Source organism: Xiphophorus hellerii, chromosome 9 (genome assembly GCF_003331165.1).
Source record: "Xiphophorus hellerii strain 12219 chromosome 9, Xiphophorus_hellerii-4.1, whole genome shotgun sequence".
NCBI lineage: Eukaryota > Metazoa > Chordata > Actinopteri > Cyprinodontiformes > Poeciliidae > Xiphophorus > Xiphophorus hellerii.
In genome coordinates this window covers 14,110,288-14,126,228 of record NC_045680.1, presented here as the reverse complement: position 1 = coordinate 14,126,228, position 15,941 = coordinate 14,110,288, and the positions used below count along the sequence as shown (strand labels likewise).

At 37.5% G+C, this 15,941-nt stretch overlaps 1 protein-coding gene across 10 annotated transcripts in view; it reads left to right on the top strand.

Moving 5' to 3' along the window:
* Window positions 1-2,504: 2,504 nt before the first annotated feature.
* The window catches only part of myo9b (myosin IXB), a 68,943-nt gene continuing 55,506 nt past the window's right edge, over window positions 2,505-15,941 (top strand). For 3 of the 10 annotated variants that reach the window (XR_004340372.1, XM_032571240.1, XM_032571242.1), the window contains exon 1: window positions 2,505-2,945. The gene's annotated coding sequence lies outside the window, so the exon portion shown is untranslated. The remainder of the gene's footprint in view (window positions 2,946-15,941) is intronic. The other 7 variants (XM_032571237.1, XM_032571238.1, XM_032571236.1 and 4 more) reach the window with 4 other exon arrangements.

Below are 15,941 nucleotides of genomic sequence, written 5' to 3'. Positions count from 1 at the left end.
TTCCTCCCACAGTCCAAAAACATGACTGTCAGGTCAATTGGTTTCTCTAAATTCTCCCTAGGTGTGAGTGTGTGTGTGTGCATGATTGTTTGTCCTGTATGTCTCTGTGTTGCCCTGCGACAGACTGGCGACCTGTCCAGGGTGTACCCCGCCTCTCGCCTGGAACGTAGCTGGAGATAGGCACCAGAAACCCTCCCGACCCCATTAGGGACAAGGGTGAACAGAAAATGGATGGACATCTTTTTTGTTTGTTTTAGAAGCTCAAATCTTTTAGATTAGAGATAAAAACCTTGCAAAAGCCACGAAAGTTAGTCTACATGCCTTTAATTCAAGTGTTTGAGGTACAAATGCAACAATGAATTGAACTGACTGTGTGTGAAAACACACACAGTGCTGGTGCTGAGCATTTAACAAAAAACAGTTCTGCAACACTGGCCACAGTTGTTATTAATGTTACAAAATACTTAATCTGAACTATGTTAAAAATGAACTCATGAAACTCATGATACAACTACATCATGAGTTTTAGTAATATGCAATATTATATCCTAATATCTTCACACACAATTACACAATAATGCATTTAGCCACCTGTATTTAGAATCGAACCCCATTTAACTCAATGTGTTTATTTATTTTTAGCTTATCCTGTGCTTTGCTGTGCAGCAAAATAACATGCAAGATATCTTCGTTTTTTTGGGTTAGGTTTGAAAACATGATTTCTGAAGTGAGCTACATCAAATGTGACTAAGAAATTTGTCCAATTGTGCAGACAATATTCATATTTTAGAGTAGCAGAACTAGGAAACATTAACAAATTAGTCATTAGGTTATTGGTGACAATTTTATGGAACATCCCAGAACATTAAAAGGAAGCCAATTATGTGGCACAGTTTTAATAAATAAAAAATGGAATGTTTTCTAAATGTTTGCTGTGCTTTTAAATAATGACAGCCCCCAAATTCCACAAATCCAACAAAAACTAAAAAACAACATGCAGGCATAAGAGCAAATTAGGGATGCAACTAGCAATTTTTGCAATAATCGATTAATCTTATGAATATTCAGATAAAAAATGGTCACATTACATAGCCTTTTCATTTACTAAAGCATTTTTATGCAATATTAGAAATACATTAAAAGATGCAAATAAACACATATTTCAGTTACATTTTTGAATAAAAAACAGTTTAACTACCGTTTAAGTACTGTTCTGAATATGTTTCTTTTTTCACCAAATTGCCTTTTTGAATCTGTATGTACTTAAGGATTAATAAATTACATAATTAGTTGAGGTGACAATTATTTAAATAATCGAATAATCCCGATTGTTATGACTAATGATTAATCATGATGAAAATACCTGTGCTGGTGCTGAGCATTTAACAAAAACAGTTCTGCAACACTGGCCACAGTTGTTATTAATGTTACAAAATACTTAATCTGGACTATGTTAAAAATGAATTACTTCTTCTTGCTATCTGTTGCAAATAGCACTTCATAAGAGCTGAGTGCTTGATAAAAGGAGGAAGGAAGTTGTGTTATAAACACTATTCAATACCTTGGTGGCACTCATCGACTTCATCAGTGACGCTTACATAAGTGAAAATGTGTACAATGACTACATCTTGTGGCCTAATGGAGTATTATGTGATATAAAGAAAAGCTAGTTTATGATGAGCTTGGTTTGAAAGTTGAGAATGCCTGCAAAAATGTTTGCTTGCTGCAGATAAAGTATATTTATTTTTAGCTCCAAACATGACCATGCGGGGCATCTGAGCATAACGTTTAGTGTGAAGATGTACGGAAGGTAATTGGAGGGCTTTTTATGGAGAAAAGTTGTTGTCCCCATAGGACTTTTAATATTCATACGAACATAAGTAAGTATATAACACTATAATATAGCATTCATGACACTTGTAATTTATCCATGATTATTAATTACCAGAAAAAATTCTAAGCAAAGTTGAAAGGTCCAATCGCCTCATTTTTAAACATTTGACAAAACAAAATAGGTGGAATAAACATACTGTAGATATTGTCACTAAAAGCGAATTAAATGTAGTTATTTGGTGTATTTTCATCATCAAATTAAGGTGGATTTAGGTACATTTTAAGTTTACAGTGTTACTTTGCTTGGTTATGGCCATTATTATTATCACTAACTTGATTATTTATTAGGTTTTATACAAATTATCAATTAAAATTATACGGAGGTAGACTTTTGTATGTTTTAATCCGACGTTTCCAAGCTTAGTTGTAATTTCCTAGGCGATTTTGCCACTCGCATTATGGCGCACACCCTGACGTATCGTTTCTGCTTAACAAGTTATCCCCCTAAATTCCTTTGGGTGGCGCTACTGATTCTGCACACTGTTGAGCTTGTTTCAAAGCTTTTGTTCCACCCTGTAGCACTGACCCTTGAATCCTGCAGGGGGCGCTGACCTCTAACAAACGCCTGGCAGCAACAGGGTGCCTTGAATGTGCAGAATCTGCCTTTTTCCTCAACTTTTCTCAACGCTTAGGCTGCTACTGTTATTAAAGACAAGGAGAAAGGAAGTAGCGGCAGGCTAGCTGGTTAGCCGAACTATAACCACACCGTTTACTATGATATAGTTGACTTTTCTGTCCTGTTTTGTCCTCACTGAGACGACATTGTGTTTTTATACTGAAACGTCAAAAAGGAGGATGCGGATATGTCTTTTTCTCGGGCTGTTTCGTCCGTTTCAAACCCCGAAACTGACTGAACACTGAGCTTTGTCTGACTGGGAATCCACCGCTGCTGTTAGCCTGCTTGAATCAACTGTTGTTTCCCATCAAGACGAGGAGAAAACAAAGAAACACAGCAGCGCCGTGTTTGTGAATTTAGACAAATACTCGGTTTCATCGCGGGGAATGCTGCTGTGAGGATTACACCAGGACAATGAGACAAACAGCAGGAAAAGGTACGTTCAATGAATGCTGTAAAACGAACTCGCGGCTCTGAAAGCAGCGTTTTCTTTTAAGTTAAAGCTTATCAAGTCGCTTAGAAATCTTTTGGATTTCTTTTGTTAAATTATTTATCTAATAAAGTAGATGAGTGCTTAAAGGAAGTTAGTTTGTAGTGGCTTCTAACTATTGGTCCGAGTCTGTCATCATAAATTGAGGTTTTATAGCATTTGTACCCCCCCCCAAAAAGGCTGATTTTGGTGTTTAGTGTTAAAAACATGGCCTGATATTTTACCGTGTGTGGAAAGGAGTTGAAAATGTAGCTCCACTTGTTCAAAAGGCATAATGTGATTAACTAGGCCAAATGACAATGGGTTGGTTTGTTTGAGTGAGCAGGAGCCTTGTTGAAATCAATGAGAGTCCATGGTTTTATAGCCGCTGCTGTCTCCCTGTAGACCAGCCAGGGTTCTCCAGAAAGAGAGGCTACTGCAGCTTAACACAATCACCACTTCATGGTAACTGATGTTTTTTGTGCTGCATGGGGCACAATTTATGGCTGAGTGCAGATGCGATTGCCTATGATTGGTAAAATTATATAAAACAGCGGTGTGATGAGCTGTGTGAAGGTTTGTTAGGTTTGTTGCTGAACTCATGTATTTGTTGTCTAAATGCATTTTCTCACACATAACTGCTTTGTAACTTGTTACTGTTTCTAAATATATTCGACTTCATGGGTAATATTAGCAGTGAGAAACCGACTGCTGAAACCTTTGTCACAGTGTTAAATGTGTCACTTCACATGCTTAGTACTGAGGCGACATATTGGTGAGATTATTCACATGACATTTCTGAAAATTCATAGGCATGCTTCCTTATGTCAGACTGGCAACCATATGTTGATGCCCTGATCTTCAGACTTTACAGCGAGATATTCTAATTGTAATATTTATACACTAGAGATCCACTTATAAGGCTTATCCTGGGCAATGCTGTTACCCTTTGAGATTTCACCTGCAAGTTTTCACTAATGCTGATATTTGATTCCAAGAAATATAACACACTTTGTTAAAGGTGGTAATTAGGAATCCAATTGGAGATACAGTGATTGCAAGGTTATTACTATTTGTGTCCTTAGACTTTTATAAGGTTACAAAAAGTGAGCCAATATCTATTCTGATTGTTTATGTACTTATAGACTGATCAAGCTGGGAATTCTTAATTTTGATGCTTTAATTAATGGTTAAAATATTTAGACAATTATGTTTTTTTGCTCATCTATCAGAACCAATCAAGAAAAAAATGTGACCAATCTTTTGCTGATTACTTGGTTTATCTGTTTTACTGATGGTTTAATAGTGGCTTACTGAATTAAACCCATATTTGGTAATAGTGGGTAACAAATATGGGTGCTGGATTTGGATTTGGCATATATTTTGATGCTCTGGGCATCAAAATATAGAATCTAACATATACAAGAGTGAGCCAAACAATTATTAGCATAGTGTGAAGCACAGTGTTTTAAAATGCAAAATGTAAATGTCATGTCTCTTGGAAGTTAGTTAGCACAACAAAATGCACAAAAAGGCTTAATTAGCACATTGGAGACTGAAAGAGAAAGAAAGCTTAAGGTTCTTAAAGCCACCCAGATAATATGAAGAAAAAAATTTCATTATAAGAACATCACTAATGACAAAATAGTAATAATAATATGCAAAGTAATGTGATACTAGACTGTCAATATGTAATGTACATTATAAATCTGGTGAGCAACAGAATTATACAATTTACATCTCTTCATATCAATGATGTTGTTTGATATACCTTTAATACCTATAATTAATCAAATTTATTATTGCATTAGCGCTTCCCAAACAGTATGAGATTCTTTTGTCTATTTCATAGATTGCAAAAATGCTGTTGTTAGAATTAGAATCCATCAATGCCTCTCTGTATGTTTACACCCCATTCCTCCTTAAAGTGCTTGAAAATGCTCAGGCGGTCTACAGAATGGCTCCCTGCCATCAATTGAAAGAAAGGGGCCATATGGCCCCCCGTTAATGGTTTCTACCCTGCTACAGATCTGACAGTGGTGGAGGATAAGACGGGGGGGATGGGAAGGAATACCATCTAACCTTCAGTTTGGAGTTTAACACATCTTGGTGGTTGTGTGAAACTGTGGAGAAACTGATAAGTGGCACAAAGAAACTGGGTTTGTTATCTCTCAATAGTTTTGGTGAGATAATGCTTGACTATTATTAGAACTGATCAGCATTATTGTGTTTAATAGTATTCTCTTTCAAAATTAGTTTTATCCATTCAGTGTTTTTCAAATTACAGAGTGTTTGTTTTACCTTAACAAATGTATGTTTTATTTACTCTAATAATCCAGGTTACCTGGTAACCCTGTGGCTTTGCAGCTTGTTTTCCTCCTCGGCTTGAATCACATTAAAGACGGTTGTTTCCCTTTTTTAATGCAAAACTACTTGAGTCTGGTTAGATGTGCATTTTGTTTTTGCATGATGATTTAAGAGGTGACCTAATTTCACTTGCACATGGGGAGCAAATTAGTATTACTGGAACACTTGTCTCACAATTAACTCTTACAAATTTTACTTTTACAGCTTGTGAATATGTAATGCTTAAACAAAATGTTGTCTGACCTCATTATTTGACTTACTCTAAAACAAGTTTGTAACCCATTCTCATAACTCTACTTTCAGGTTATTCATGAGTTTTTGTGTTAAGTCTGAGGAAGAATGAGTGCAAAGGAACAGACTTAACAGAGCTGAGCTGTGACTGCAAAGAGATTTCTAATGAGTCCCTTTGCAGCATGCGTTGTCTCTGTGTGCAGCTGGTGCACCTGGTTATGAAGACTACCTGAAATTGCCTTCATAACCACCACTTCACAACCAACCTTCATTACCATATGACTTCACAGCTGCAGTCCTAAGACTGCAGATGTGGACTGCAATCACTAGATTGTTTCATTTAGCAGGATCATGAGTGCACTTTTTTAACAGTTATCCACCTCTGAACATGTGATTTCTAGTTTTAGACTTATTTTCAAATTATGAAGATCTTTAGAGAATATTTGTATGTACTTCACTGCGTCAGGAAAATCTAGCAATTGAGTCTGAAGTAAGTGAAATTGATCTAAAACTTTGACACAGTTCAGTTTGATTGATCTTTAAGGCATTGGTCAATGTAGCTTTGGGAGAAAGGGGCATTAAGCATATGTTTTGTCTGAATAAGCCTGTTTTATTTGAACTTTGGTTAGTTTTTTGGTCTGATGTGGACCAAAAAAAGCGAACTCTGGTTTGCCTACAAACCTAGGTTTTGGCTTGATTGAAGTGAACTCTGGTGTGGTTCAAATGCATTTGTGAATGCCAAGCGAACTGGAGACCACTCCAAAAGCAGGAAATGGGCCACAGCACAGGGCATTTTGGGTAATTACAATCCAACCAGATGCACGAGTTTAGCACTAGCAGGAGAAATGGCCCATGGTTGTTTCTGACCAAAGAGAAGTCCTACATCCTCTAAAATCTGATTCCACTAAATTTTTGTGTCCAAATTGGACTCATGTCTTTTTCAGAGATTGTCATGTCATTTCTTACAGTGGTTCTTTTTGCAACCCCACTACAGGTGAAAGAGTAAACAGGTTAATTAAAGTGTTTGGTTCGTTCCACACAGTGCTGCGTGAAAGCAAACCACTAACTGATATTACAACAAATTTTGGTCCCTAATCAAAGCGAGCCTATCGAACTGTCAGGTGTGAAAGCAGTCAGTTAAAGTTACCACACTCATGAGAATAAAAAGGTTATTGCTAAGGGCTTGGCAAGATATGTTAGACTTGTTGAGACTTGCATTTCTATTTGTGTGCGCATGTATCAGGAAAATGTTTTTGTCATTCCACTGCTGTGAAACCTTAGGACTAGTTGGGTTAGTTTTTCAACTTTTTCCCACCTTTTTCAGGCCGTAACTGTAACAGATTGTTTTTAAAATTAGACAATTCCCTACAGTGTTGCCCTGTGTCCTAATACTGAACGGAAAGAACAAGGGCAGAAAGAAGAAGTGGGACATCAGGATGCATACGGATGTGTTCATAAAGTGTGTCAGATCTTAGTTTAGCTCCATCACCGTAATGCTCCAGGGATTGCATTTCTTTGCCAAGAGATTTCAGGAAGAATGGCTTCAAGTTCTGCAGAGACTCTTGACCCAGCTTTGCTGCAAAGAGGTAACATGTTGTAGAAACTGAGCCAGATGGGCAGAAAGTAAAGAAACAGGATTTTCAAGTCTCCATAAGTAGCCATGAAAAAAATGGAGTCTGAAAAAAGGTTGAGTTATTATTCCCTTTCTGTGGTTTAAGCTGTCCGACCGTCCATCCATCGATTATGGAATCTAGTGGAGGAACTCTAAATAAATGACACCACTAATCTCAGTGAGCAATCGAAAAGTTACAAAAAGGAGGGAAGTGAGATTGTTTCTGTTCTACAAACTCCTGATTAACTCTCTCCTTGAATGCTCGTTCAGTGCGGTTAGGGGAATTTATGGCCTTTATAAATAGAGCCAGTCTTAATGAAAGAGGGAAGAGCGAGGGAAAGACAGACTGACTGGTAAACGATGGTTTACTTGCAGTCAAATCGTTTGTTGTTTCTTGAACCTCACTCAGCTATCATCGCCGTGCCCAAACAAATCAAGTTGATAGGGAGCAAAGCATGATTATGATGATGACTATGTTAAAACTCCTTGTTTAAAGTCAGCTTAGAGACTCTGTTGTGAGTCAAAAGTTTCAGAAAAATACACAGTTTAAAAATCTTCCATAGCGACGTGAAAAGTGGTCTACCTGCGTCATGGAAGACGCATTAGGCTAGTTTATAGCAGCTTGTCCGCCGGGATCTTATGTGGTTTTAAGATTTTATTTCAGCATGTTTTATCTTTATTTCTTGTTGGGATTTTTTGGGCTGCAGACCCTCAACCTTTTTTTACCCAGCCTTCACTTTTTGACTGTGCTTCTAACCGTGAACTTAAACTCGGAGTCTGCAACGTGTCAGCTAGAAATATGGAGCGACCACATAATGGCACTGGATAAACACAGTACTCACAAAATCATATCCACAATAGGTTCTGGTATTATTGCATGACTTTTAAGTCTGTTTTTTACTGGATTATGATCAAGTTCAGATATGAATCCATGCTAGCATATGTGTGGATAAAGACAGACTACTACTAACTCGCTCTTTTGTCCTCTGTAGCCACTGATCTTGTCCCTTGACTCTGGATCATGGGCAAACTGGGAGAGGGCACGCCCTGAGGCTCTGTTTGCTGTTGCTCAGCGCCATAGTGCAAAATGTAATTATGAGGCCCAGACCACAGCTAATGAGCGCCACTTACATCTGCTTTTCTTTGTGTGTATCTATTTCTCATTTACATCTGTTTCTTATTGCTTACCTGTGTGTTTCTGCTTGTCTGCAGGATGGCTTTGTTGTTGTGGAAAATAATAATAAAAATAAGAACTACAATAATTGTTTGATTGAAAACAGGCCTCATTGGTTTGTCATAAACCCCACATTTGCAGTATGAAACTGATAAAAGGTCCCAAAGTCACTGTTATGAAGATTGATCATAAGAGTGGCTGCTAAACATTATAACTGTTTATTTTCTTTTACAAAACACTAACTCACACCAAATGTAACTGTGCAGATAATATAAAATCTCCACATGTTCAGGAGGATAGTTACTGCAAATGACATCTCTATGTAATCAGCCAAGCTTCTTAGGCAGACAACTGCTGCCGAATGTATCATCTTACTTTTTTGTACTGCACAAATGTACAGAATCTCTGGATGATTTGATGTTTGATTAGCCCTGGTCCGAAACAAAAAATATTTGTTTTTACTTCAGTTAGTGTGCTGACATTAACACTCTTCTCTGTGGATGTTGTTACTGAAGGAAGAAGTAGGCCTGTCATCATGATAAATTTTACTGGATGATAAATTGTCCCAGTAATTATTGTGATAAATGATAATATTGTTGTTTTGGTATAATTTTCAAGTAAGATATTGATAATTGCATCGTAATGGAAGTTTGCTCTGTCAACAGAAACCATAAATACAATGAACTTGATGTATCTGTAAACAAAATTTTGCTACAAAAAATATTAATCATCGGAATGGAAATTATCAAGCTTATTTTAATTTATCATCCCATTAATTGATTAATTACTTATTGCTATTGACTTAGGAAGAAGATCACTTAGCTATGTTTAGGATCATGCTTAGAATGAAGTTGGAGAAAGCTCAAAAGGTTTAAGGTTTCTAGAAGGGGAAACTAGTTTCCTCAGAGGCATCCCGGTGTTCAATCAGGAAACCACAGCATGCAGTTACAGCAAATACAAAAAGCTGACACTGTTTTAGAGCCCATCTCCATCGGTCGTTGAACAAGCTGGATTAAGAAATATTGGCTGTGTTTTAGGTCTCTCACAGTTAAGGAAAAAAGCTCTACATTCTCTAGGGAATAGACTGAAAAACTGCTGTTTACTATCTCTGCTAACCCTGTTAATCATTTGTGTAACTGTTAAAGACAGGTAAAATCTCTAATATCTTTAGCTTTTTTAATAACAGTGAAACCCTGTTTTACTGCAGTGCTTTGTCACTTTCTCTACTCTCTCTTTCACACGTATATTAATTCTTTCACTGGTCCCAATGTAAAAATTACAAGAGAAAGTTTGGTAAATTGAAAAGGAATGACATCAGACTTTTATGGCACTTTATTGGGACATTCAAAAATTATACATGAAATCAGTAATTTTCGTTCACACACTCACTGATGTTTCCAAGCTACTGCTCAGCGGCAGATTAAGGCTTGTTTGTAGTTTTAGGAAATAAATTATTTGACACACATCAGTTAGAGCTGTTTGGTTTTGAATATTAAATTGGATGCTATTTATTTTAAATGAATGTTGAAGAGAATCTGAATATGGTGGGATGTGGTGCACTTCTATATTTTTAGATGTGCAAAAAATATTTCAAATGTTGGAGAGACATTATCGGCCTTATATTGTGCTGCAGTTCTTTATTTTTTTGTTTTAATTAACATTTACTAACTTGTTACCTGGAGATTTCTGCTGTATTTGTTGCTATATAAGTGATTCAGAGAGAGAACCTTTGATCTATTTACAAAAAAATAACAAGAACTTACTCTAAACTTTAAGACAGAAACGAGAACATTTTATTTTATGTTTATTTTGTTTTGCAAAATCAAAATCGCCTTAACACGTGGAATTAAGAGGCCACAAAATCTCTCAAATACTGCATTACAAATGTAGTTGCTTGTTATCTGAACTGGAATATATATGTTGTGAATAAGTTGAAAAAATTTAATTTATACCAAACTGGTCTCTCAAACTGGAAATGAGTGGACCTGTTTAGTAAAGTCAATTGAAGTTATAATTTGTGTGAATTGTTGCCATGAAGAACTTTTTACATACTTTATTTAGAAGTATAAAATATGTAAAACATTTTTACTTAGCCGCACCACAAATCCCCTCAGAGTTTTAATATATAAATTCAACTTTCTGGCATCTTTTTCGGAGGGTTTTGCTCAACTTTAAAACAGATGGAGCTCAAGGCTGTTCGTTACTCGTTTTAAAATGACGTGAGGGGAAGAAAATGTAAACTTAGCCATGCTAGACTGTGCAGATGACAAACCATTCCCATTCTGTGTGCTATGGCAGGAGGAAGCAAGGTATTACTGGAGGCAAAAAAGACCCAGCAGCCAAAATTTCTCCACTTGCAAACACATTAAATGGTATAAAACCTTGATCTATGCTTTATTGAAGATGTAGACATTGTTATAGCTTTTAAAACAGCATGTGGATTAAAATGAGGAAACAATATTTGTCACATTAACCATGTTATGGTGTTTTAAGTAAGCCTTTCGTGTGGATTTATCACACCTATCAGCTCGTACAAGGTATGCATTTTGAATCACTTTGGTTGCTTATTTCCAGCACAAAGGTTTTATCTGTTTCTCATTGTGCTGACTGCAGCTGTATTTGACCACTGGATGCCTGAAAGGCTGTGAACAGTGACAGGAGAAGTGAAAGAGAAGGAAAAAAGTACCAGAAGAGGTCAGACAAGAGAGGCACAGAGGGGGAAGTCGATGGAAAGAAAGACACAAGCCCAAAGTTGAAGGAGGAAGAAATGGAGCAGCAGCAGTAGACCTTGGCTATGTGCTCACTATTGGCTGAGCTCCCCTGTATTCTGTTTGTTTTTGCTCTATTTTTACCATGCAGTCTGAGTCTGGTAACTGATGAATGGCTCCATATGTTGGATGGATTACATTCAACAGTGATCACTCAGCATGACTGGGCCAGGTAGTTCAACGGGACGGAGACGTGATATGACCCATATGAAAAGAGGAGATGGTGATACATTAAGAAATTGTTGGGGCTTTTGGAAAGCTGCTTTATAGTTTATGTCTTTTGGGTTTGCTTTAATAACTGCATATTTCACAAAATGTGATGTGTGATTCAATATTGCTCAATATAATGTTCAGCTAAACAAAAATCTTAATGCAGGAGTCAGTGTCGCACCAGTTCACTGCAAGGTTTTCTATACATTTGTTACTCCAAACTCTTAAAACTTCTTTAGTAAGATGGTTTTGGTCTTTTTATTTACACTTTCAAGTAAAATGTTTAAATCTCTATGTTGTTTATGTCATTCTACTACCAGTATTGAATGCTTCCAAAAATGCAAATTGTTGAGCTAAAGGAAAAGCTACACCCACCTGTCTGGACCTTTTCTTTTCATCAAACAATAGTCTGCTACCTACATGCGAACGGGACAGATTATGTCTTGAATAACTATGTGCTTGATGTGATGCAATGACTCTTCTGGTCTTACAATAGAGTCATGTGTTGAGAAATGTTTTTAGTGGGCAGCCCACATGAGCATGTACAATAATTCTCTCTGTCTTCCGCCTTCTCATCGCTTCCTTCTCTCCTCTCTTCCTGATTTCTTTTTTTGCTTTGGCCTGCAGCTGCTCTGCGTCTCCAGATGTCACACTGTATGTTTCAGTGTTTTTGTCAGATGTGGTTTATTAAGCCAAATCAAGAGAGGAAGTACTTCCTGAAAAAGGAATCTATATTGGGTTTTGGGTTTTACCCTCCTTTCAAACACACCTGGACCGAACAAATGCTCATCTTATTAGGGCAGCATCTTTTAAAAGACATGAACAAATTACAACTTCTCAATGCAAGCGATTAGGCTTAGTGTTAAAATCTCACCAATACAAAGTTATACTAAATTCCAGCTGCTAGAAAAGGTTTTCTATGAATGTCAATGCTGTCATAAAAACAAGAATAATCTGAAGTCTGTCATAGCTTTTAAGACACAAAGTTGCAACCAGATGCTGCTGAGCTAATGTTCTTAGTCAACTAATCTTCAGCAGATCTGATCACCATTTTGGAAGCATGGTTTCAGGATGTGGCTGGAGCATACCAGTCTGTGCGGTAAAATAATGACGGGGAAAAGACATCATCAGTGATGCACTAGCACCTCAAAGCAACTGCTGAGCATGGTGGAAGAGGTGTTATAATTTTGGCTTGTTATGCAGCCATGGTACACCTGGCAGAAATTGAATTGACCACAAACCAAAACCCTCTGAATACCAAAGAATTGTAAAGTCAAATGTGAGACCATCTGTCTGACAGCTGAAACTTGGTTGAAATTTGATCATGGGCTGGATAACCCCCAAATAGCCCTTAGGTCCAGGACAGACTGCCTGATTTCTAAAATCCCGTTGGACTTAAACATGCCTTAATGTCAGCATTAGATATGAAAGTTTCTCCTGTCATAAACGTGCATAATAAAATATGCCAGACTGAACAGCTTGTTGCTGCAGCAGAATCACATCAGACCAACAATCTGAGTTATTGATTCGTTTATTATTGGAGTCTGGTGCTGAAAAGAGGAATAGGGGAGGTTGGTATTACTCCTGAAAGATGTCAAAGTTGTCAAAAACAAAAAGTTTAATCAGCTCAAGGGATAGAAATCAATCAGTTTCGGTTTACTACTTCCTTTTTTCTCTGATAAATTGTTTTTGTTTATCTTAATCTGATAGCTGGATTGTGGTCATTAGGAACTTTTTGTTGTGCTGTCTTTTTTTTTGTACCTGACTTTTTTGGGACATTTTTGGTTCTACTGAACATGAATTGATTTATACTCATCTTTAGATTTACATCCACTATGAAAGCCATAATTCTGTATAATCGACTCCTGGTTTACGGTAAAAAATTATACAAAAATATAACTCTGATTAATAATGGTTATAAACAGAGTGTCAATCATATTTCAGACTAAATTATAATCAATGATATAAAATAGAAATCAACTGGTCCAAGTGCTATGAAAGTATTATTATGGTATGAATTCTTATTGTACTTTTTTAATTACTATCTTTTATTGTTATTCTTAAGTAAAATAAGAATGATAAACTATGGAGAAGTATGATCTTATAGAATGGTTTGTTTGGGAACCAAACCAGCATGGAAATATGCTGCCATAAAATGGCAAAGGAACCACAACAACAGTCAATTTTGTGAGATTCTCTTACTTGAAGACTTAATATTACATTTTTCCACAATATTCATCAGCTGTTCAGGCAAGCTTTGTTTATTACAATCTGACAACTATTTAAACCTGCATGATCTAAGAAAATATGTGGATAAATTACTTGCAGCATCTCACAATATCCCGCTGGTCTAAGTTTGGCTATCCAACTCAAGTCTATAGTGCAAGGAGCTTTTATGTTGGAACATGTGTCTTTCCTTTGAACTGTTTTTGTCCAGTGCTGACCTAAACAAGTCTATTACTACAGCATGGCTGCGATGTCTGGTCCGGAAATCTCTCCGGAATCTCCTGTCACCACTAACCCGTATGGTATCCCAGGATGAGCCAATTTTGGAAACAGAGGCTTCTGGTTTGCATTAAGTCAGACATGCTTCAGCCTCACTGCTCTGGTGTGTCCCACATAAACCCTCTTGCTTTGAATCTCAAATTTCAAGCTGATCACGCTGATTGAGGATGTCCATGCATCATTTTCTTCATGCAGTATTTTCTGAATAAAATAATTTCGGGACTTCTGTCAATGTAGGGTGTACGTTCAAACCCTGGATTATATGTTGGCGGTTCTTTGCCTGTTTTTGCATCTCCACTTTTCTCAGTGAAGCTTGACCTTGCAGTATGACTGACTGAGCCGCAAAATAATGAAGAAGCATTACATTTAAATCTAAAACAGGACTCGGGATGCGGGGGTATGGTAAGCGGCTTGGTGCATGGCAATGTCTCTTCTTGTCTCTACTCTGTAAAAGTTAGCATCTGGACTGCGTTAACAACAGTCTCAAATGTTAATGGGGGGCTGAAAGAGGAAGAGTTGGGGGAGATCCTGTGATACGACAGGAGATGGTGGGGTGGAAAAAGAAGCACTCCTGAGGAAGGAGTTAAGTACACAGCAGTAGGGCTGAGAGACATGGGGGGTATAGTGTGAGGACGTAGCCGCACTGTAAAATGAACAAGAAGTGAGAGTTAATAAGCCATGGGGGCCAGAAAAGTCTGCTGCAGCCAGCAGATTGAAACGAGGTCATCTCAGTGCTGTTTGGTTTGCCTAACTCATGCTTGCTTTTGGGGTCATGCATACTTTCGTGGGATGGCAGAGGAACAGCAGCCCTCTTTAGTTTTGTCGATACACAACTCTGACACATGATATTGGGAGTTTTAGATCGATGCAGAGCGGTCAAATCCCCATGTTGTAATTGATTAGCGTAGTCCACCACAGTTATGGTAATTTATTGGGTCACACAGCTGGCCTGCTTGTGTTTGGCTGTATTTCTGAAAGCTAAGCAGCCGACTGTCAGCTACTTTTGTTCATCTTTCATACTTTGGCAGAAATGTATGGCGTTTAGTAATGTATTTCCATGTTGCTTTGTTCCTTTTTTTTTTAGCAGATTACTTGTTGCTGGGGGGATTGCTTTGACCATGAGCATGAATAGGCTAATGTCCACAAGTCAAAGGGAATCCCTGTGGCTTCTCTCGCCTTTATGCTTTCCTTTAGACAGAGACGGCAGATGCTGCTCAGCTCTGGTTTTATTGTTCGTGGCTGGTCAGGCTGGGAATTGACTTGAAGATGCTGGTGGGGGGAGGTGAGCTTTTACAGCCGCCTCTTCTTCCTCGTCTCACATTACCTCTGCCTATGAACAGTTGAGTTGGTGTTTGTTGGGTGTTATTTATTTATTTATTTTTTTATAATTGCATATTTTAAAAGGCTAGTGATCTGGGGAGAGGTTTCTAAACTATTCACAGGCTTGTTTTAAAATGAGCATTTATGTATTTTTTTAGAACTGCTCCTCCTAGTGAAGCTCATCCCTGAGGCTGATTTACCACCACACAGCAGCCTCACTCCATCTGGGCACGAATGAGTCTTATAGAGAACATAAGCCAATAAAGAAACACAGAGACAACATACACCGGTGCATACAGACTGAATCTATTTTTTTTGTGTGTTGTCTGACATTCAGCCAACTTTCAGACAGTGTTTGCCTCCTCATCTTCATTACGTCAGGCACAGAGAGTTGTTGTAGCGATGGATACTTCAGAGGCTCCAGCCCTGCTTTCCCCTGGGAGAGAGAAGGAGGATGCATCAGGATGCACTAGAGGGAAATTGAAAGATTTAAAAAAAGAAATTTTGAAGTTAAAGAAAAATATGTTGAAATTGAGTAGGAATTGCTTTCAACATCGTCTTTTAACCACAGATATTTCCTTTAGAAACACACCAATCAGACTTTTGCTCTATATTTCTAATTTCTGGTTTGTGGTCTGACCTGGCCGGCAGACTGCAACACATAAAGGAAAACAAAAGCTTCAAGTTAGAAGGAGTAGCTATTCATCTCACATTAACACATTTTGGTAAATTGTCCCAGTAATTATCGCAATAAACAATTATATTGTTTTTAAATT